Source organism: Salmo salar, chromosome ssa24 (genome assembly GCF_905237065.1).
Source record: "Salmo salar chromosome ssa24, Ssal_v3.1, whole genome shotgun sequence".
Classification (NCBI taxonomy): Eukaryota; Metazoa; Chordata; class Actinopteri; order Salmoniformes; family Salmonidae; genus Salmo; species Salmo salar.
This window is the reverse complement of record NC_059465.1, coordinates 3568469-3593123: the sequence shown is the minus strand read 5'-3', so window position 1 is coordinate 3593123 and position 24655 is coordinate 3568469. Positions and strand designations below refer to the sequence as shown.

The window sequence follows — 24655 nt, the reverse complement described above, 5'->3', positions numbered from 1 at the left end:
CAGAAACGGACTGGCAATAGAGCTGGTCCATCTTTACGCAGTGGGCCTTTCTAAGTTGGGGCTCTTGCACAGAACGATCATTGTTTGGCTAATAATGGGGGCCTCAAGGAAGAAAATGGGCCAGAGTGTGGGCCTGCCATCTGTTTAGAAGGAACTGAGGGAGAGATTACAGATGAACTGAGGGAGAGATTATGGTCTATTTACTGTACACATAGGTGAAGGGTAATGTGAGGTTTCACTAGCTGTTGTTCACTATAGATCTGAGGGAAGTTTTTGCATATACAGTATTACATTACATTCGTAAGCATTAGTCTGCGGAAGCAATATAAACTCAGCAAAAAAATAAACGTCCCTTTTCAGGACCCTGTCTTTCAAAGATAATTTGTAAAAATCCAAATAACTTCAGAGATCTTCATTGTAAAGGGCTTAAACACTGTTTCCCATGCTTGTTCAATGAACCATAAACAATTAATGAACATGCACCTGTGGAACGGTCGTTAAGGTACTAACAGCTTACAGACAGTAGGCAATTAAGGTCACAGTTATAAAAACGTAGGACACTAAAGAGGCCTTTCTACTGACTCTGAAAAACACCAAAAGAAAGATTCCCAGGGTCCCTGCTCATCTGCGTGAACTTGCCTAAAGGCAATAAATTGCAATGTCCGTACTGTGAGACCCCTAAGACAGCGCTACAGGGAGACAGGACGGACAGCTGATCGTCCTCGCACTGGCAGACCACGTGTAACAAAACCTGCACAGGATCGGTACATCCGAACATCACACCTGCGGGACAGGTACAGGATGGCAACAACTGCCAGAGTTACACCAGGAACGCACAATCCCTCTATCAGTGCTCAGACTGTCCGCAATAGGCTGAGAGAGGGTGGACTGAGGGCTTGTAGGCCTGTTGTAAGGCAGGTCCTCACCAGACATCACCTGCAACAACGTGGCCTATGGGCACAAACCCACCGTCGCTGGACCAGACAGGACTGGCAAAAAGTGCACTTCACTGACGAGTCGCGGTTATGTCTCAACAGTGGTGATGGTTGGATTCGCGTTTATCGTCGAAGGAATGAGCGTTACACCGAGGCCTGTACTCTGGAGCAGGATTGATTTGGAGGTGGATGGTCCGTCATGGTCTGGGGCGGTGTGTCACAGCATCATCGGACTGAGCTTGTTGTCATTGCAAGCAATCTCAATGCTGTGCGTTACAGTGAAGACATCCTCCTCCCTCATGTGGTACCCTTCCTGCAGGCTCATCCTGACATGACCCTCCAGCATGATAATGCCACCAGCCGTACTGTTTGTTCTGTGCGTGATTTCCTACAAGACAGGAATGTCAGTGTTCTGCCATGGCCAGCGAAGAGCCCAGATCTCAATCCCATTGAGCACGTCTGGGACCGGTTGAATCAGAGGATGAGGGCTAGGGCCATTCCCCCCAGAAATGTCCGGGAACTTGCAGGTAGGTGCCTTGGTGGAAGAGTGGGGTAACATATCACAGAAAGAATTGGCAAATCTGGTGCAGTCTATGAGGAGGTGGCCACACCAGATACTGACTGTTACTTTTTATTTTGACCCCCCCCTTTGTTCAGGGACACATTATTCCATTTCTGTTAGTCACATGTCTGTGGAACTTGTTCAGCCTATGTCTCAGTTGTTGAATCTTGTTGTGTTCATACAAATATTTACACATGTTAAGTTTTCTGAAAGTAAACGCAGTTGACAGTGAGAGGACGTTTCTTTTTGTGCTGAGTTTATGATTGAGTAGTCATGAGTGATTATGTTAAATGCTGTTGAATTCTGTGTGATTATTAGTTATACTTGAGAGCTATCCTACAGTGCCTAAAAATAACACATCAATAACCAACCAGCTATATGAAAGGATAACTTTTATTCATAATATATTCATACTTGTACACAAGTAAAATAAAATGCATATCTATGATTCCATTGCAATCTCTGTGAAACATTTAGACAGCATTATTTTAGCCAACGCTACCCGTACCCATACTGTGATGAAAACATAACTCAAACTGGGGAGAGAATAAACATTTGTCTTTACTTATAAACATAAAAAACATAACAGTACCTGACAAATGCAACACTTTTTGAATAAATAATGGGGAGTGAAAATCTATTTTTCAACAAACAGACCCTAAACTTTCTTTGTGTGCGTTCAGACCCTCTGAATTAATGTTATTTTTTATTCATTTTTTGTGGTCTGTCTAAGCAGTCACTGTCTCAGCAGTAAAAGCTTTTGAGACAGAAAAAGGAATAAGGAGAGTCTCCAAAGTGGTGTAGCTTAGACACGGTACAGTACATACAGAACGAACAATTTTGGGCACTGATTTGTTATATACATTAGATCTGACATGTTCTGCAAAGGCATCCTTTTTTGTTAACTTCTTTATTATCATAAGTCCTTGTTACGCTGGCGATGCGTCCAAACCTGACTTCCTGGGTTATCAGTCTCTGGGCTATTAGTGGAGGTCAGAGATCACTGCAGATATATTCTGTATCATTGTCATGAGCATTAATAACAATCTGTGAGTCCCAACAATGTTTATTTAGCATGAATCCCATCCCAGGCCCTAAGGTCCTAAGACATGACCAACGAGAACCAGAACCAGATTATGGACATGAAGAGAAAACTCAGCTCCGCCTGCATTGTAGATCCATGGCCTTTGAGACATTGTGCATCGGATTTGGGTTTTTTAGTGCACTTCTTTTTCTTCCTGGTTGGGGCTGTAGAAGGTTCCAGATCTTGCAGTTGGACTAAGGACTGGTCAAGGTTGTTGGACAGAGTCCCTCAGAGGCCCGTCGTTGAGACTCTGCTTATTCCGGATGGTCTCATTTTTTGTTCGCTCTTGCTCTCTGAATTTGGTCTTTGATATGTTCTCCTTCTCCTTGAGGGGGTTATTGGTGATCTGGCGGCTGTTGTAGGATGAAGGGTCAGGGATGGTTTTCCCGGAGATGATAGAGGACTTATCATTATCTGGAAGACAACACTTGGGAATTCCATTTCCCAGAGGATTTTCCGTGGAGGCAAATTTTCCAGACCACGGCTTGGAGCTGAAGAACTGGGTTTGGATCTGAGGAGTTTCCACACACCCTTCCAGATCATCACTCTTCAGCCGTTTCAGGTCCTTCCCAAACAACTCCAGTGGGACGTTACACTCAAGCTCTGAGCTGGAGCCCTTGAAGCGTTTGAACCAGTCCCACAGGGTCCTGGCCCGACAGTCACAGACCCACTGGTTCCCGTTGAGACGCAAGTACTGGAGGGACCCCAGTGGGTCCATGGTCTCCCCAGTCAGCATGGTCAGGTTGTTGTAGAACAGGAAAAGTGTGGTCAGTTTTCCTAGGTCACTGAATGCTCTTGGTTGGACGTAGATCACCCGGTTCTGATGCAGCAACAGGCGGTCGAGGTTAATGAGGCCACGCAGCATGTGGTCCGATACGGTCTTGATCTTGTTGTTGTGCAGGAAGAGATAGGTGAGGTTGGCCAGGTCCAGGAAAGTGTCGTCGTGCAGGGCCAGTAGGTTATTGTCCTGCAGGTAAAGGTACTGCAGGGAGCACAGTCCCTGGAACGCTCCGACAGGTAACTCCGACAGGCCGCACCTGTGCAGGTGGAGGGTGTGGAGCTTGGACAGGCCCCTGAAGGCCGTGGGGCTGATGATTCTCAGGTTACTGTTGTCCCCAATGTCCAGCTCCTCCAGCCGCTCCAGACCATAGAAGGCCCCGGCTTCGATGTGGCTGATGTTGTTGGAGTACATCCAGAGGACGGTGAGGTTGTGCACAGAGCTGAAGCTGGTGGAGCGGACAACGGTCAGCTTGTTGCTCTGGAGAAATATCCGCTGGCTCTGCACAGGGATCTCATTGGGGATGGAGAACAGTCCTTGTTGCTGGCATGCCACGGTGGGCCGTGGCTCACTGTAACACACACATTTGACCGGGCAGCCCTCTGCTCCTCGAGGCACCAGGTTTAACCACAACACAAGGAACAGGAGTCGGCCCCCTGGAGAGAGAGAGGAGAGAGAAGAAGAGATGAGTGGGTCAGTTCTACAAGTACATAAAAATACTTAATCTTAATTTCAATGTACATGTGGTTTGTAAATGTGAACATCTCTGCCTATCTCTTGATTGGTTTTTGATTTTGCTTTCCTCTAAAGCAAAACAAAAACTTTACAATATTGTTCCCTGATTTTTGTAATTAGACACTGGCCTAATATTGAACTTCAATACATATACCTTCTATCCAATCACCATTACAGCACTTTCCTTTACATTTACAGTAAGTAATCACCGAATATTCTGCAGCATAAAAAGGCAGTGGAACACCCTCTAGGCCATGGCTCTCCAACCCTGTTCCTGGAGAGCTACTGTACTGAAGGTTTTCAGTCCAACCCTAATCTAGAACACCTGATTCTAATAATTAGCTGGTTTATAAACTGAACCAGTTTAGTTACAACTGGGGTAGGAGCGAAAACCTACAGGACGGTAGCTCTCCAGGAACAGGGTTGGAGAACCCTGCTCTAGGCTCTCACCTAGTCCTCTCCTAACTAGTGATGCAGTGTGTCTTTAAAGAGAAAACCGTCAGTGATTATTTGCCCCTGGGGACCCATTTCCTCCTTACTGCTAACGCAAGCATGAAGACCCGGACGATTGAGGAGAGGGGTCCCGAGAAGCTGATTCATTAAATATGGGTGTGTAGCTTTTAAGCAGAATTAACCAACGCTAATAGGGCAGATGGAACTAATGTTTGACATTTAGCCTGTCACGTAAAGATAAGTGTAGTGGGAGCCTGGACCCTTTCGTGCCTGGCTGAGAGGCTGAGATCTTGATGCTAGTTTTCAGGGTGGAGAGCAGAACTGGGTTCAAATAGTATTTGAGATCACTTAAAATAAGTTATCTGTGATAACTGTTGTGTTTCTAATTGTTTCCAGAAGTAATTCATTTCCGCTTGAGTTATAGGAATGCAATGTGTTATCGCTAACCTAACACCGAAACATGCAGATACAGCACAGATACAAGTATAGCGATTTCACTAACTCATCAAATGCAGATCAAGATTTCAAAGTGTGACAGCAGGAGATGCCAAATCCAATATGTCATGTCAGGTGTCAGGTGTTATTGGCAGATATTGTCCAAATCTCAGTGAATCCAGCCCTAGCTCCTGTCCTAAGTGAGGATTTCCATCCCCAGCTGTCACAGCCATCACTGGAATCCCAGGCTCTGCCGTGACAGGTAGTGAAGTACTGGAAAATGCATGAGCTTTACCCTCCTTCACTCACTCCCTCCCTCTCTCCACCACTCTCCACCACTCCTGTTTTTCCTCCCCTGCCTCCCTCCCTATCTCACTCCATCTCGCTTTCTTCCTCCTCCCCTCCCTCCCTCCCTCCCTCCCTCCCTCCCTCCCTCCCTCCCTCCCTCCCTCCCTCCCTCCGTCCCTCTCTTCCTCCCTCCTCCCTCTCCATCGCTTTTAATCCATCCCTCCCTCACTTCATCCCCCTCCCTCATCCCTCCCTGTTCTTCATGCAGCAGTTGTAGCAGCCCATCCCTGGCCATTGTTAAGCGGGGGCTGTGGTGTGGCTTGACAGCAGCCCCCTGCTGCACTTTCCCTGCACTTTCCCTCCAATCTCCCTCTTCAGCCTTCAGCCAGACACACTATACCACCAGAAAGCTGTTACGTTCCCTTCCACTACTCTGTATTTCTGCATCACAACACTTTTCCCTCCCAGTTCCCAGCCACCTGCTTCTCTAACAATAGCAATATATTTTTTTTGTAACTGCAGCATCTCTGCTCAATGTCTTATTTCCACCCATGCGTTGTATGTTGGAGACCTGGTTCTCTCAGCTTCCGGTATAATGTTCTATAATGGTTTTCATTAGCATCTTTTGAATGACAGCATAGTCTAAGCCAATCAGGTGTTATCAGTTTTTTATACAAATTTTTTTATACTAATTATTGCCTGCTGACTAGTTTCTTTATATACCGATGTAGGATAATAATTAGACAGTTTGCTACAGCAGGAAAATAATCATTCAGAAATAGGAAATGTGAATTATTATTATGTGGATTATTATTAGTGGACAATTTTGTAAGGGTTGATACATGTTTCAAGTCTGAAATGTAAAGGTGGAAATTGCAAAACTCAGAAGCCTTTTAAAAACCTCAAATACACTACAAGTTTTACATTTCCTGCATTGCGTATAGTTGTCCTGCAACAGGGTGATCAAATTAAGATCCTACATCTATAGGACTGTGTCAATTGCCTTGCCATTAGTGTTGTCAAACAGAATTAAGAAATCCAAAGCCGTTTTTGCCCTCATCACGTTGAGCCCTTGCACCTTGTTTTTACTGTGCTTACACTTCCGTGATGAATAACTGTGTAATAATAACAACACAACATAGTTACATATGTTTTACTATGTAATTACATGGTAATAGGGTTGTTGAGGAATCAGTTACACAATTTAAACAAGGAATGAGTAATTTACACCATTCACTTGATGAAGGTTATCCCACATGTGTAACTACTGATGTTATTACACATTTTCTTGTTCCACTATGTAATTGTTTTGTAATTACACATTTGAACGTCACCTGTGAATTACCATGTTAATAACTGAAACCAAAATTGGACCTTGTTACATGTAACAACAATTGTAACAAGACACTCCCTGTCATTAACTACTGGCTATTTTTCAATTAGTTTATTTCTGTTTTGGAAAAAGCAACAATATAAAGTGAAGGGACATTTGAATTGCTTTGTAGTTACAATGTAACAACCTTTGCAGACAATAGGCTAACCAAGGGAAATAAGGAGAGAGGAAAATGTTTTTACAGTTTGACTTTTCTTGAATGGATTTGACAAAGATTCATATTCAAACAATTTAACCATTTCAGACTCAAAGCAATAACTATTTTAGTTAGTAAAAATACAGGGTGGTAAAGCTAGCTAGCTAGCATTTCCCCATAATTCACTAATGTAGCTAGCTAGCTAGGCACTGGCAGCCTAATGTCAACACGTTTTCCAACTCAGTTAATAAACTTTACTAAATCATCATAAAACTCATAAAACATTTAGTTTTCAATGTTATTTCACTATTTTGGAGACTTACATTGCACTTTGCACATTAAAAACCTTTAAAAACATGACCAATTAAGAGACAGAAATAACATGTAACTTCCACTTGGCTGCATAGGAGAGTTGTGAGAGGTCAGTGTGATGTTAGTGTTCTTCTGGCTTCTTTTTTATTTATTTATTTATTTAATGTTCTTTTGAATGTACAAACATGTAAATAAATAGTGAACAAAAAGGTTAAAAGGACAAGACCCTTTTTTAAAAAATGTTGCCCAAAATGACATACCCAAATCCTGTAGCTCAGGACCTGAAGCAAGGATATGCATATTCTTGATACCATTTAACAGCTTCTACCCCCAAGCCATAAGACTCCTGAACAGTTAATCAAAGGGCTACCCAGACCCCTCTTTTACGCTGCTGCTACTCTCTGTTTATTATTTATGCATGGTCACTTTAACGCTACCTACATGTACATACTACATCAATTAACTCGACCAACTGGTTCCCTCACACATTGTATTTTCTTAACTTGTCTATTTTTTACTTAACACGTTTTTCTTCTTAAAATATTGAATTTGTTTTTTAAAACAATTTTGTATGAGTTCACCAGGAAATTATGTCACACTGACCTATCACCTCTCAAACTGTCCTCTGCAGACAAAATGGAAGTCACATACTATTTCTGTCTCTTAATTTGTCATTGGCATTTCATTGAATGTCCTCCTGTCTCCAAATTTCTCCTGGATAGCCTTTGATCTGCAAATGTTGTTTCATTGTAAATACAAAGGTTGTTACATTGTAACAAAGTCATTATAAAGCTTATACACTACTGGGTTTCACTTTACGTTAAGTTAGGTACATGATAATGACAAGTATATCCTATGTAACTACATTGTTCTTACAATACATTTGATTCGGAAAAGCCTTTGAGCCAGGTCATGGCACACATGCGGAATAACCTTCAGCAAGTGAATGTGTAATTACACATTCCTTGTTCCAATTGTTTAATAACTGATTCCGCAACAACCCTATTGCCATGTAGTTACATAGGTTTTACTATGTAACTACTATGTTAACACAATTATGAATGTGCTAGTTACATAGTAATAGGGGCAACTTAATGTAAAGTGTTACCTGAATACATACAGTATATAACATTGTTATTGTTTTGGTGCCAACCTTCATATCAAACAATCACAAAATGTAGCATAAATCCACCAAAAAAAAATGTATTTTGCTTTGCCAGCTTTGGTTTCAACATTGAATCTCCCCTATTTGGTGTGTCGAAACACAGCCCAACACAGCACAATGTCACACATCCACATCTCCAGAAACTGGTGTTTCAGAAACTGGCATCCCACGAGAAAAGTCCATTATGGTCCAACAGCAATCTTAACTCTGTCTAAGATGAGCCAAGAACCTCTTTGTCTTATGGCGACGATACAAAGTCAAACATCCTCCCAAGCTCTTAGTAAACTGAAGCTCATTGACTCAGGCTCGCTTCCGTGTTTGAGAAGCAATTGTCCTCACAAAAGGACAAAGTGAGTCCCAAGTGGCACCCTATTCCCTATATAGTGCACTACTTTTGACCAAAGCACTATGCCATTTGTGACACAGGCAGAGAGGCGGACAGGGAGACAGTGGTGGAGATATGCCCAGACAGTTAACAACCCGGTAATGAACGGCAGACATCAAGCATAATCCTCACTTGTCTAATTGTATTATTTGCCAAAACAAAACAAAAGACTATGAACAATGTGGGAGAACAGAGAACACTCCAGATAATAGCGAGGGGTGAGGAGGGGTAAGGAGGACATAAGTGGGAGCAGCCAGAGAGCGCTGTTTACTTAGCGCAGCAGTGCATGTCAAGCCTGACACCCTCCAGCTCATTTGCATACATCCCTGACTGTGTGTGTATGTGTGAACTACTTCACTACTCTAGCCCCATCCGTGGCTTTCTCTCAGCATGATAAAGGCATCCAATCCCAACCCTGGCAGCACCTAGAGAGCACACAGGGCATGCAAACAGGGGATTCAGGGGTTCTGCAATCCATCATTCTGGCTTCACTCTGAAGAGGCTTGGATTGGGCCCGGATGGGTAACATGACAGTATTATCCTTCAGCTGAGAGGAGAGGAGTGTGGAAAGGAAGGGAAGAGAAGTGATGTCTCTCTCTGAGATAGATGGCACAGAGCATCTCAAGGGATGCAATGGCCTCTTTCTTTACTCACACAACATTAGTGATTGTTGTTTCTATGTGGATTTCAACATGTTCTTAATATATTCAAGATGTTTGTACGTTAGGCTGTTTGTTGTAAATGCATTCATGCATACAAATGCAGCCTTATATCATGTAGAAATGAATAACTTAGATCTGTCATATCAGGTGATGTGGTGTTATTTTCCCAAAACGCTGTCACAAAGTGGTTGTAAACCCAAGTGATTGTGTATGGTGATAGATTGCATTAAAACCTCTTCCCTACTATCATCTAAGGACCTACATTTTGACTTAAAGGTGACTGGATTTGAAAAGTTGGTACCAGTCCTAAATGCTTCCCCCCAGGAACATACAGGCATGGAACTACTTTTCCTAAATGTTTTCCCCAAATAACATTATGCAGGGATGAAACAGATGCTCTCTTGTAACAGTAAATAAAGATGTGTTCATCCTGATCAAACCCGGGTGTTTAGGACAAGATGCCACATAACTAGCATTGGAGTCACTACCTGGTCCCCGCCTGCTCTGTGTGTGTTTGTGTGTGCATATGTGAAAGTGTGTGTGTGCATTTGCATTTGTGTGTGCATGTGTGTGTGTGTGTGTGTGTGTGTGTGTGTGTGTGTGTGTGTTTCTGGGGGACACCATGGTCTAGCATGCAGACGAGGACACAATTAGCGGGAGGGGCAGAGGGACAGATCAAGTTCTGTCTGCCACACATCTGAAAGAAAGAAAGAAAGAAGAAGCAACAGTGTGTGTGGCTGGGTGTGTGTGTGAGGGGAGGGGGGGCGTTATGTGTGGGAGAAGTGAAAATATGTAAACAATACCAGATTGTGAACTACTTCTGGCCTCAAAGCACTGTATTTTCAGATGCACGACTCTTCACTTGTAAAATGGGAAACATTACAAGAAAAAAAGAATACAACACTGACACAATATAATCTAGCAAGTCACTGGGTGAAGGCCTCAAAGCTCAGCATGTTTAGAATGCTTGTCATCATTTCTAAAATGGTCAACACAATGCCGAGACCAACTTAAAAAAACGGTGACATAATTTATTCCAGCAAATCACTTAAAGTCTGGGACGAAGTTATGAAAACCTGAGACCACTTGTCCTGTTTTGTAGTTGGAATCCAACCAACATGCCCTCAATACAACCTCATGTCATCATGGTAAAATGGGAAGATTGTAATAGATGTCATTGAAGTCCCTGTGGGAGGTTTTTAGAGGTTTCTTCCATACAGTTATCTCTCTGCACCCCCAAACCCAAAGCCCTTGCCACTTAGCACATTCAATTGTGTGGAATGTTTTATGCAAGTAATGTAAGCTGAAAATAATGTAGGCCTCAGCTGAGAAAGTGTGTGTGGGAGCCATATCTGTCACGTCCTGGCCAGTATAAGGGTTAATTGTCATTGTAGTTTGGTCAGGACGTGGCAGAGGGTATTTGTTTTATGTGGTTCGGGGTGGTGTTTTGGTAAAAGGGCATTTGATTTAGTATTTCCGGGTTTTGGTTTATGGTCTATGTTTATGTATTTCTATGTATAGTCTAGTGAGTGTGTTTCTATGGTTGATTAATTGGGGTTGGGACTCTCAATTGAAGGCAGGTGTTTTCTCTTTGCCTTTGATTGAGAGTCCCATATATTAGGGTGTGTTTGTGTTTTATCATTTGTGGGAGATTGTTCTTTGTCTAGCATGTATGAGCCTGAGAAGACTGTCAGTATATCGTGAGTTTGTGTTGTTGTTTTTGGTAATCATTTTGAGTTAATAAATGTTCAAAATGAACAAAACCAGTCCTGCTGCATATTGGTCCTCCTTTTCCGACGATGATTTCGCCATATCGTCTGACGACGACGAAATCCCTGACAATATCAGATGAGTTGGCCTACTTTGTGTTTTACCATATGGTTCGTCCATATCCTTTATGGCCCATAGCATAGCACATCTATGTACTGTAACAGCAAGCGTCATTCTGCATGGGCATATTTTCTTCAGCTAAAGTAACTTAATTATGCCATGTAGAAGCACATAAGTATAACGTAGATATGCCAATCGGAATAAGTAGCACAAATGCTACTGTATATAGTGCGGTTGCCATCTTTCAGATGTGACGTGACACCAGGTAGCTCATTACGGTGATACTAAGCACAGGTGTTTGTCCATCTAAGAGCATCATTCTGCATAGGTGTAGTTATTTTCTGCATACAATTACACCATAGTACAAAAGTATGTGGACACACCTGAAATTAGTGGATTCGCAATTTCAACCACACCTGTTGCTGACAGGTGTATAAAATCGAGCATTGGCAGTAGAATGGCAGTAGAATGGCCTTACTGAAGAGCTCAGTGATTTTCAACGTGGCACCGTCATAGGATTCCACCTTTCCAACAAGTCTGTTTGTCAAATTTCTGCCCAGCTAGAGCTGCCCCGGTCAACTGTGAAGTGGAAACGTCTAGGAGCAACCATGGCACACACTACCGAGCTCCAAACTGCCTCTGGAAGCAATGTCAGCACAATAACTGTTCGTCTGGAGCTTCATGAAATGGGTTTCCATGGCAGAGCAGCTGCACACCAGTCTAAACTCACCATGTGCAATGCAAAGCACTGGCTGGAGTGGTGTAAAGCTCTCCATCATTGGAGTCTGGAGCAGTGGAGTGATGAATCACGCTTCAACATCTGGCAGTCCGATGGACAAATCTGGCTTTGGCGAATGCCAGGAAAACGCTACCTGCCTCAATGTAGTGTCAACTTTAAAGTTTGGTGGAGGAGGAATAATGGTCTGGGGCTGTTTTTCATGGTTCGGGCTAGGCCCCTAAGTTCCAGTGAACGCTATACATAGCGTTACATTACATAGCGTTTCAGTGAACGCTATATAATTCATACAATGAATTACATTCTGGACGATTCTGTGCTTCCAACTTTGTGGGAACAGTTTAGGGAAGGCCCTTTCCTGTTTCAGCTTGACAATGCCCCTGTGCATACAGAAATACAGAAATGGTTGGTCAAGATTGGTGTGGAAGAACTTGACTGGCCTGCACAGAGCCCTGACCTCAACCCAATCGAACACCTTTGGGATGAATTGGAAAGCCAACTGCGAGACAGGCCTAATTGCCCAACGTCAGTGACCGACCTCACTAATGCTCTTGTGGCTGAATGGAAGCAATTTCCTGCAGCAATGTTCCAACATCTAGTGGGAAGCCTTCCCAGAAGAGTGGATGCTGTATAAGCAGCAAAGGGGAGACCAACTACTTTTTAATGCTCATGATTTTGGAATGAGATGTTCATGTAGTGTACTTCAATATATCACTGAACTGTATAGAAGCTATCGTATTTAGATTAGTGTTGCCAGATGCTTAAAATTATTCACTAGGTAACTTAACATAACATAATGGACTAGGCACAAATGTTGGTCCTTTTTTATCATGGAACCTCCGTTAATCCGAATTTAGATGAAGCCATCATAACTAAACTGTTTAAAAACCATGCCCCTCCTTCCCGTCAGAAATGTCATCACTGTCTCGCATTTGGGCCTTTTATTAGCAATAAAGCTTAAATTTGAAATCTGTGAAGTTACCATCACTGCAGGGTTGAGAGAATGCATTACCCTGAAATAAAAGAGAATGAGGACTAATGATTCACCACTGTATTATCAGACTGCTGTGCCACACCGTTAGTGTTGGATTAGAGCTGTGATAGGATAGGATGCTTTCTACCCAGACCTAAACAACCAAGCAGCCCCAATTACAGTGGTTATTCATGCTAAAAGGAACCATGTCAGACCTCTAACGTTATCTACTCTGTACACAATCGCAACATCAGTCTGACAGGTTCATAATATTACATTTGAGTGTTTTGCAGCAGACTGTTTCAGACTGGTACTTGTTTAATTGTTGTCAGTTAGAGCCATTTTTTTTGTGTGCCCTAAACAACCCAGTGGCCCGCATTATCTACTCTCCTGGCAATCTCTGCATCCCCATAACAGTTTCATTATGGTACAATTGTAGTGTTTGACACCATTTTAGACTGGCACTTGTTCTTTGCTTTTTTGTCTTGGCCATAGTTACGCAGTCAGTTTGGCTATTTAGAAATTGTTTAAGCCCCAGCAGCTCAATAAAACAGTCGTTTGTACTTAAAAGGCACTACAGTCGGACTACAGTCGGACTACATGTACTCCATCCACATCACTTGGACAGGATCATTACGGAAAAATTCTAGTCTTAGGCGTTTGGCATCTAGACGTTTAAGAATGGCAATTGTTTTCTGCTCGTCAACAACAGAGGCAAGTTGTGATGAACTCTTTGCAAAGGGGGTTACAATTGGAGGAAAACAAATCAAACAAGGTTCTCTCTTACTCTCGACCTCTAGAATAAATCCCATCCACTTCTTAAATTATCCATTTACAGAGCATTGTGAGCGATAGACGGTGGTAGAAATCGCCTGGTAGCAAGCTGCTGCAAAGGGGGAACTTATAGGGGATTTCGATTTTCTTCTAACGCCTCTGGGTTTTGAACTATTTATGTTGAGCTCAACGTGACCTTCCAACTACTTTAAAAGCATGCACCATTTGCCATTGTCAAAGTTTCTTGCATAGTCTTCTGTATCATGCTTTTCAATGTGACTACAGTAGGGTTACAAAGCCACCGGTAATTTACCAAAGTCAGCAGAATTTTCAGTAATTTTAGTAATTAAGAAGTAATCTATGGCAATGTATGGTCACTCTGGTAATTTATACTCGAATAACTTAAAGAAATAAAAAATAATTATGGTTAGAGCGTTGGTCCAGAAATCCGAAAGGTTGCTAGATCGAATCCCCGAGCTGACAAAGTCATAATACCTATACAACCTAGCGGTCAAACAGGGAAATGGTTCCAATCGTATTTCCACCATACATTTTTCCCATAGGGGATTTTAGAAACTGTCCGAGACAGATTTACAGTGGGAAAAAAGTATTTGATCCCCTGCTGATTTTGTATGTTTGCCCACTTACAAAGAAATGATCAGTCTATAATTTTAATAGTAGGTTTATTTGAACAGTGAGAGACAGAATAACAACAACAAAAATCCAGAAAAACACATGTAAAAAATGTTATAAAATGATTTGCATTTTAATGAGGGAAATAAGTATTTGACCCCTCTGCAAAACATGACTTAGTACTTGGTGGAAAAACTCTTGTTGGCAATCACAGAGGTCAGACGTTTCTTGTAGTTGGCCACCAGGTTTGCACACATCTCAGGAGGGATTTTGTCCCACTCCTCTTTGCAGATCTTCTCCAAGACATTAAGGTTTCGAGGCTGACGTTTGGCAACTCGAACCTTCAGCTCCCTCCACAGATTTTCTACGGGATTAAGGTCTGGAGACTGGCTAGGCCACTCCAGGACCTTAATGTGCTTCTTCTTGAGCCACTCCTTTGTTGCCTTGGCTGTGTGTTTTGGGTCATTGTCATGCTGGAATACCCATCCACGAAGCCATTTTCAATGCCCTGGCTGAGGGAAGGAGGTTCTCACCCAAGATTTGACGGTACATGGCCCCATCCATCGTCCCTTTGATGCGGTGAAGTTGTCCTGTCCCCTTAGCAGAAAAACACCCCCAAAGCATAATGTTTACACCTCCATGTTTGACGGTGGAGATGGTGTTCTTGGGGTCATAGTGTCACGTCCTGGCCAGTATAAGGGTTAATTGTTATTGTAGTTTGGTCAGGACATGGCAGAGGGTATTTGTTTTATGTGGTTCGGGGTGGTGTTTTGGTAAAAGGGTGTTTGATTTAGTATTCCGGGTTTTTGGTTTATGGTCTATGTTTATGTATTTCTATGTGTAGTCTAGTAAGTGTGTTTCTATGTAGAGTTAATTGGGGTGGACTTCCAATTGAAGGCAGCTGTGTGGTGTTGCCTTTGATTGGAAGTCCTATATTAGTTGGGTGTGTTTGTCTGTGTGTTTGTGGGAGATTGTTCTGTGTTTAGCCTTGTCAGACTGTCTGTATATCGTTCGTTCACTTGTTTTGTTATTTTGGTGTTCATTTTGGGAAGTAAATAAACCTCAAGATGAGCTTACACATACCTGCTGCGTTTTGGTCCTCCATTACCGACGAAAACCGTGACACATAGGCAGTATTCCTCCTCCTCCAAACACGGCGAGTTGAGTTGATGTCAAAGAGCTCCATTTTTGTCTCATCTGACCACAACACTTTCACCAGTTGTCCTCTGAGTCATTCAGATGTTCATTGGCAAACTTCAGATGGGCATGTATATGTATTCTTGAGCAGGGGGACCTTGCGGGCGCTGCAGGATTTCAGTCCTTCACGGCGTAGTGTATTACCAATTGTTTTCTTGGTGACTATGGTCCCAGCTGCCTTGAGATCATTGACAAGATCCTCCCGTGTAGTTCTTGGCTGATTCCTCACCGTTCTCATCATCATTGCAACTCCACGAGGTGAGATCTTGCATAGAGCTCCAGGCTGAGGGATATTGACAGTTCTTTTGTGTTTCTTCCATTTGCGAATAATCGCACCAAATGTTGTCACCTTCTCACCAAGCTGCTTGGCGATGGTCTTGTAGTCCATTCCATTCTTGTGTAGGTCTACAATCTTGTCCCTGACATCCTTGGAGAGCTCCTTGGTCTTGGCCATGGTGGAGAGTTTTTAATCCGATTGATTGATTGCTTCTGTGGACAGGTGTCTTTTTTTACAGGTAACAAGCTGTGGTTAGGAGCACTCCCTTTAAGAGTATAAGTATAAGTAACCTGGGAGCCAGAAAACTTTCTGATTGAGAGGGGGTCAAATACTTATTTCCCTCATTAAAATGCAAATCAATTTATAACAGTTTTGACATGCGTTTTTCTGGATATTTTTGTTGTTATTCTGTCTCTCACTGTTCAAATAAACCTACCATTCAAATTATAGACTGATCCTTTCTTTGTCAGTGGGCAAACGTACAAAATCAGCAGGGGATCAAATACTTTTTCCCCCCACTGTACATGGTTATCAAAATGTCATGCCAGAGTAAGCCTACACGAAACACAGCCCTTATTTAAAGTGTTTTCCCCCATGGGAGAAATGTATTGTGGAAAAATGATTGGAACCATTTCCCTGTTTGATCGCTAAGTTTTATGGGTATTTTGATACCCCCACTATGGGGTTCTATTGTCCATGAGTTTCTAGTGCATAGACCATATGTTTAAAGAGGAAATAGCCTAATTAAAGAGATTCTCCTGAACTTTTGTATACTTTTTAGCCAGTAATTTTGAAGTAGCACTCAAGCAACAAAACGGGTCCCCGGAAATTCTGTACAATGTCATCACGTCATTGTTCTTGAGCCTCTGTAGTGTGCACAAAGAGAATACAAATAATAATTGTGGTGTGCATGTGGGGTGAGCATGTTGATCTCACCCTGCAACATCATTGAACAATACTGTGCTGACCTGATCCCACCTCACACTTTAATTCTTAAGAGTCGATTGATCCATGTGTCAATCTAATTAACATAACACACCCCCATCAAAATCTTGGTAGCCCTTTCTGGAAAGTAAAATAACCAAATCACGCTCTAGTGGCCTCATTCAGTGGAATGTTATTAATATTTGTCATAATTAATAAACATATACACTGCTCAAAAAAATAAAGGGAACACTTAAACAACACAATGTAACTCCAAGTCAATCACACTTCTGTGAAATCAAACTGTCCACTTAGGAAGCAACACTGATTGACAATAAATTTCACATGCTGTTGTACAAATGGAATAGACAACAGGTGGAAATTATAGGCAATTAGCAAGACACCCCCAATAAAGGAGTGGTTCTGCAGGTGGGGACCACAGACCACTTCTCAGTTCCTATGCTTCCTGGCTGATGTTTTGGTCACTTTTGAATGCTGGCGGTGCTTTCACTCTAGTGGTAGCATGAGACGGAGTCTACAACCCACACAAGTGGCTCAGGTAGTGCAGCTCATCTAGGATGGCACATCAATGCGAGCTGTGGCAAGAAGGTTTGCTGTGTCTGTCAGCGTAGTGTCCAGAGCATGGAGGCGCTACCAGGAGACAGGCCAGTACATCAGGACACGTGGAGGAGGCCGTAGGAGGGCAACAACCCAGCAGCAGGACCGCTACCTCCGCCTTTGTGCAAGGAGGAGCAGGAGGAGCACTGCCAGAGCCCTGCAAAATGACCTCCAGCAGGCCACAAATGTGCATGTGTCTGCTCAAACGGTCAGAAACAGACTCCATGAGGGTGGTATGAGGGCCCGAAGTCCACAGGTGGGGGTTGTGCTTACAGCCCAACACCGTGCAGGACATTTGGCATTTGCCAGAGAACACCAAGATTGGCAAATTTGCCACTGGCGCCCTGTGCTCTTCACAGATGAAAGCAGGTTCACACTGAGCATGTGACAGACGTGACAGAGTCTGGAGACGCCGTGGAGAACGTTCTGCTGCCTGCAACATCCTCCAGCATGACCGGTTTGGTGGTGGGTCAGTCATGGTGTGGGGTGGCATTTCTTTGGGGGGCCGCACAGCCCTCCATGTGCTCGCCAGAGGTAGCCTGACTGCCGTTAGGTACCGAGATGAGATCCTCAGACCCCTTGTGAGACCATATGCTGGTGCGGTTGGCCCTGGGTTCCTCCTAATGCAAGACAATGCTAGACCTCATGTGGCTGGAGTGTGTCAGCAGTTCCTGCAAGAGGAAGGCATTGATGCTATGGACTGGCCCTCCCGTTCCCCAGACCTGAATCCAATTGAGCACATCTGGGACATCATGTCTCGCTCCATCCACCAACGCCACGTTGCACCACAGACTGTCCAGGAGTTGGCGGATGCTTTAGTCCAGGTCTGGGAGGAGATCCCTCAGGAGACCATCCGCCACCTCATCAGGAGCATGCCCAGGCGTTGTAGGGAGGTCATAAGGGCACGTGGAGGCCACACACACTACTGAGCCTCATTTTGACTTGTTTTAACCTGTTAGGGCTAGGGGGCAGCATTGACACGGCTGGATAAAAAACATACCCGATTTAATCTGGTTACCACTCCTACTCAGTAACTAGAATATGCATATACTTATTACATATGGATAGAAAACACCCTAAATTTTCTAAAACTGTTTGAATGGTGTCTGTGAGTATAACAGAACTCAAATGGCAGGTCAAAACCTGAGAGATTCCTTTACAGGAAGTGGCCTGTCTGACCATTTCTGGAACTTCTTTGCCATCTCTATCATTTACTAAGGATCTCTGCTCTAACGTGACACTTCCCACGTCGTCCATAGGCTCTCATAGCCCGGGAAAAAAGAGAATGTCGTCATTCCAGCCCCAGGCTGAAACACATTATCGCCTTTCTCAAGTGGCCCATCAAGAGACACTAGCTTATGCGCGTGACCCCGACCGCCCCCGCCTTTGGGATTTTTTTCCTCTGTTTGCCGAAAAGGAGATTCCCTGTCGGAATTTTACCGCTTTTCTACGAGAAAAATGACGTAAAATTGATTTTAAACAGCGGTTGACATGCTTCGACGTACGGCAATTGAATACTTTGAATTTTATTGTCAGGAATTGCGCCAAGCGCGACACTTCTTTACTATTTCGGATAGTGTCTGGAACGCATCGAACAAAACGCCGCTATTCGGATATAACGATGGATTATTTTGGACCAAACCAACATTTGTTATTGAAGTAGACGTCCTGGGTGTGCATTCTGACGAAGACAACAAAAGGTAATGACATTTTTATAATAGTAAATATGATTATGGTGAGTGCTAAACTTGCCGGATGTCTAAATAGCGAGCCCGTGATGCCTGGGCTATATACTTAGAATATTGCAAAATGTGCTTTCACCAAAAAGCTATTTTAAAATCGGACATATCGAGTGCATAGAGGAGGTCTGTATCTATAATTCTTAAAATAATTGTTATGCTTTTTGTGAACGTTTATCGTGAGTAATTTAGTAAAATGTTAGCGAATTCCCCGTAAGTTTGCGGGGGGTATGCTAGTTCTGAACGTCACATGCTAATGTAAAAAGCTGGTTTTTGATATAAATATGAACTTGATTGAACAAAACATGCATGTATTGTATAACATAATGTCCTAGGGTTGTCATCTGATGAAGATCATCAAAGGTGAGTGCTGCATTTAGCTGTCTTCTGGGTTTTGGTGACATTATATGCTGGCTTGAAAAATGGGTGTCTGATTATTTCTGGCTTGGTACTCTGCTGACATAATCTAATGTTTTGCTTTCGTTGTAAAGCCTTTTTGAAATCGGACAGTGTGGTTAGATTAACGAGAGTCTTATCTTTAAATGGCTGTAAAATAGTCATATGTTTGAGAAATTGAAGTAATAGGATTTTGAAGATTTTGAAAATCGCGCCACAGGCTGGCAGTGGATGTTACGTAGGTGGGACGAATTCGTCCCGCCGGTCCCATAGAGGTTAAGGACATTACATCAAAGTTGGATCAGCCTGTAGTGTGGTTTTCCACTTTAATTTTGAGTGTGACTCCAAATCCAGACCTCCATGGGTTGATAAATTGGATTTCGTTGTCAGCACATTCAACTATGTAAAGAAAAAAGTATTTAATAAGATTATTTCTTTCATTCAGATCTAGGATGTGTTGTTTAAGTGTTCCCTTTATTTTTTTGAGCAGTATATTTTTTTAAAACCTTGAAAATCCTGTTTCTATGTCAAACATTTTTGTTATATTTCAAACTTATGTGATGTATATAAAGTGTAATATTGAGATGCAAACTCAAAATGTAATACATTTGAACTCTATATCTGACATGGTATAGGTGTCTTCTTTTTTAAGGCCATAACTATGTGTGTGAGGTGTATACTTTTGTTTCAAAGTAGATTTGTTTAAGACTACCAAGAAATACTCTGTGACACCCTGATTTAACCCACTACAAGGAATGTGCAAAGCTGTCATCAAGGCAAAGGGTGGCTACTTTGAAGAATCTAAAATATAAGGTATATTTTGATTTGTTTAACACTTTCTTTGCTTACTACATGATTATATATGTGTTATTTCATAGTTTGTCTTCACTATTATTCTACAATGTAGAAAATAGTAAAAAAAAAAAAAAAATTGAAAGAGTAGGTGTGTCCAAACTTTTGACTGGTACTGTATATTAATTAGTATATGTAAAGACAAGATTAAATTAAGAATAGTCTGATGGGTGACAATATTAACCTATCACTTGTGAATGAGGCCCAGCATAAGAAACAACACCTTTTTTTGCTAATTTTTCTAATCATAGACGCACACCTCATGTAGCCTAGCCCATAGGCCTTTATATTTTAATAAGGTTTGTATCACAACTAAAGTAGCCAAATATCTTCTTAAAATTAAGCACATTAATCCAGTTTACAAGGGGTGTAGAGCCTAACTGGCATATATAAGTAGTGTGTGAGTTTCAAATTTGGGGAAGATAATTTTCACCATAAAAATGCATCTTTATAATAAAAGAATTACATGCGTAAATGCATTTGTGGTCACTTTTGATAATGGTGTTTTACGCTAATGGAACATTGGCGCTTATAGCCTACTACCATGTGCGTATTGCTGCGCTTATAATGTTAAGAAATAGCCTAATAGTTTATCAACATTATAAGCTAAACATTCTGATCTGTTGCATCAGCCACATTGCATAAAACAGTTTCTTTGATGCTAGTGGTTGAATTAATTTGGGATCTATCTCATCCCACAACTGTCCCAGACTATGTTTGGAATATTTATTTCTTGCACAAAATAGAATAGGTCGACTTTTGTACTATGGGGGATAGTAGATTGACATAGGCTAGTGTTTTTGCTGTTCATTAGGCCGACCTATCTTGTTAGCTAACGAAAAGTAAATGTGGGCATTTCTTCCAATATCTTCAATATGTACCTCGGAATTGGATAACGGCGCGTGCAGTTGTGACCCCGATGTGTCTGTCTTCACTTGTAGCCCGTGAGAAAGACTCGATTACGTGACGGAGAGCCATGTGAGTGAGAGGCGCTTCGGATTGCGCACAAAAGGCATGGATTTATTTGGGTGCATTATGGCTACAAAGGTGGATGCCGCCGTGAAATTTGAGGCATTATCAAGTGCTTGTCAAATTGTGAATGACAGACTACTGGAGTGTGTACAGCCTGTGCAAAGAACAAAGCAGAGCCATGCCTTTCAAGCAACTTTTTTCAAATCATCATTAAAGTCTCATCATGCAGACTTACAATGTATTATAAATCAAAACATATGCTTGTAGAACAACAAAAGTTACAATTAAAACTCGAAATTAAGCATATAGGAGTACCAATTTCTTTGTTAACAGCTTAACACAGAATAGTCGCATGTGCACACTCCCTCAAATCGTTTGGAGAAAATATTTTTTATTTTATTCAGCTTAGTATTCTTCATACTATAAAATAATATAAAATAATGCCATGGAATTATAAGCAAATCTTGTCTACTAAAAATTAACTAGTGTAGCCCGCACTCATTGGGCATAACCACATCAGGACCTAACATAAGGACAACTCAGAGTATGCCATAATTTTCTTCTGAAACGGACTACATTTTCATCATATCATGCTTCTTTAGACCTGTCTAAAATAAATAATGGATTTATTGGGAAGGTGTAGGCTATATTACATGGATTTATTCAACTTTTTAAAATAGCTTGTAGGCTTTGTGTGGAAGACATTACCATGAGACAGACAGTTATTTGCTTGACAATCACTGGCTGACAATTGTTTTTAATTTTGAATAAACTGAGATGATCCAAGATGGCGTAGCAGTCGGATGTATGTTTTTGTCTTGTCCTGTCCCATGTATATATCGTTTTCTTCGTATATATTTCGTACATATTTTAATCTCACTTTCCATCTATGTACTGAACATACCCTCCTGCAACCCGCCTCACCCAATGTGGTACGGATCTGCTAGTTTTATACTTTAGAACCGGAAACCCAATCAGAAGCTAGCCAGCTAACTAGCTACTAGTCAGTTAGCCACTGCTAGCCGTCCTCACCGTTAACTCGGACATCAGCCAGCCTCAACCCGGTCAATTCCTGCCAGCCTGCACGATATCAACCCAGAGCATATTGGACTGCTTTTTCTCTACCACATCTCCGGATTCCTACTCTGAACCTTTACACCGGATCATCGCAGCTAGCTAGCTGCTATCCGAGTGGCTACTCCTGCCTAACGTATCTGTCCCGAAGCAAGCACCAGTTAGCCTGGAACTAGCCTTGAGCTAGGCCCATCTCCCGGCTAGCCAAAGAGGTCCACCAGCCAATTCTTGGGCTACAATACCTCTTTTGCGAATTGGCCTGGACCCTTTACTGCCGACAGGGACCCCCGCCGATCCATCACGACTGGTCTGCCGACGTAACTGTCCGAGGTGGTTTCAACAGGTTCTTCTGTTGCGACGTCGTCAGATGCCCATCTGCTAGCCCCGGCCCGCTAACTGTCTGAATTGCCGTGTTTCCAGCTCGCCTAGCGTAGCAGCGACTTTGGAATTGGCTCCCTGACTCATCTAGTCCTACTCATTGGACCCTATGATCACTCAGCTACACATGCCTCTCCCTAATGTCAATATGCCTTGTCTATTACTGTTTTGGTTAGTGATTATTGTCTTATTTCACTGTAGAGCCCCTAGCCCTGCCCAATATGCCTTAGATATCCCTTTTGTTCCACCTGCCACACATGTGGTGACCTCACCTGGCTTAACTGGTGCCTCTAGAGACAATACCTCTCTCATCGTCACTCAATGCCTAGGTTTACCTCCACTGTACTCATATCCTACCATACCCTTGTCTGTACATTATGCCTTGAATCTATTCTGTTCCTCTGGTGATGTAGAGGTTAACCCAGGCCCTGCAGCTCCCAACACCACTCCCATTCCCCAGGCGCTCTCATTTGTTGACTTCTGTAACCGTAAAAGCCTTGGTTTCATGCATGTTAATATTAGAAGCCTCCTCCCTAAGTTTGTTTATTCACTGCTTTAGCACACTACGCCAACAATGATGTCCTAGCCGTGTCTGAATCATGGCTTAGGAAGGCCACCAAAAATCCTGAAATGTCCATCCCCAACTATAACATCTTCTGACAAGATAGAACTGCCAAAGAGGGCGGTGTTGCAATCTACTGCAGAGATAGCCTGCAGAGTTCTGTCATACTATCCAGGTCTGTGCCCAAACAAGAGCTTCTACTTTTAAAAATCCACCTTTCCAAAAACAACTCTTTCACCATTGCCGCTTGTTATAGACCCCCTTCAGCCCCCAGCTGTGCCCTGGACACCATATGTGAATTGATTGTCCCCCATCTATCTTCAGAGTTCATACTGTCAGGTGCCCTAAACTGGGTATGCTTACCTGTCCTACAATCTAAGCTAGATGCCCTCAATCTCACACAAATTATTAAGGAACCTACCAGGTACAACATTAAATCCGTAACCATGGGCACCCTATTAGATATCATCCTGACCAATTTGCCCTTTAAATACACCTCTGCTGTCTTCAACCAGGATCTCAGCGATCACTGCCTCATTGCCTGCGTGCGTGATGGGTCCGCTGTCAAACGACCACCCCTCATCACTGTCAAACGCTTCCTAAAACACTTCAGCGAGCAGGCCTTTCTAATTGACCTGGCCAGGGTATCCTGGAAGAATATTGACCTTCATCCCGTCAGTAGAGGATGCCTGGTTGCTCTTTAAAATTGCTTTCCTCACCTTCTTAAATAAGCATGACCCATTCAAAAGATGTAGAACTAAGAACAGATATAGCCCTTGGTTCACTCCAGACCTGACTGCCCTTGACCAGCACAAAAACATCCTGTGGCGTTCTGCATTAGCATGAAATAGTCCCCTCGTTACGCAACTTTTCAGGGAAGTCAGGAACCAATATACACAGTCACTTAGGAAAGAAAAGACTAGCTTTATCAAACAGAAATTTGCATCCTGTAGCACTAATTCCCAAAAGTTTTGGGACTCTGTAAAGTCCATGGAGAATAAGAGCACCTCCTCCCAGCTGCCCACTGCACTGAGGCTAGGAAACACTGTCACCACCGATAAATCTACAATAATCGAGAATTTAAATAAGCACTTTTCTATGGCTGGCCATACTTTCCACCTGGCTACCCCTACCCTGGCCAACAGCTCAGCACCCCCTGCGACAACTTGCCCAAGCACCCCCCGCTTCTCCTTCACCCAAATCCAGACAGCTGATGTTCTGAAAGAGCTGGAAAACCTGGATCCCTACAATTCAGCTGGGCTAGACAATCTGGATCCTCGCTTTCTAAAATGATCCACCAAAATTGTTGCAACCCCTATTACTAGCCTGTTTAACCTCTTTCGTATCGTCTGAGATCCCTAAAGATTGGAAAGCTGCCGCGGTCATCCTCCTCTTCA

General features: G+C 42.7%; 1 pseudogene; it reads right to left on the bottom strand.

The window, feature by feature from the left end:
* Nucleotides 1–1872: 1872 nt before the first annotated feature.
* Nucleotides 1873–24655, bottom strand: part of LOC106585228 (reticulon-4 receptor-like) — a 122555-nt pseudogene continuing 99772 nt past the window's right edge.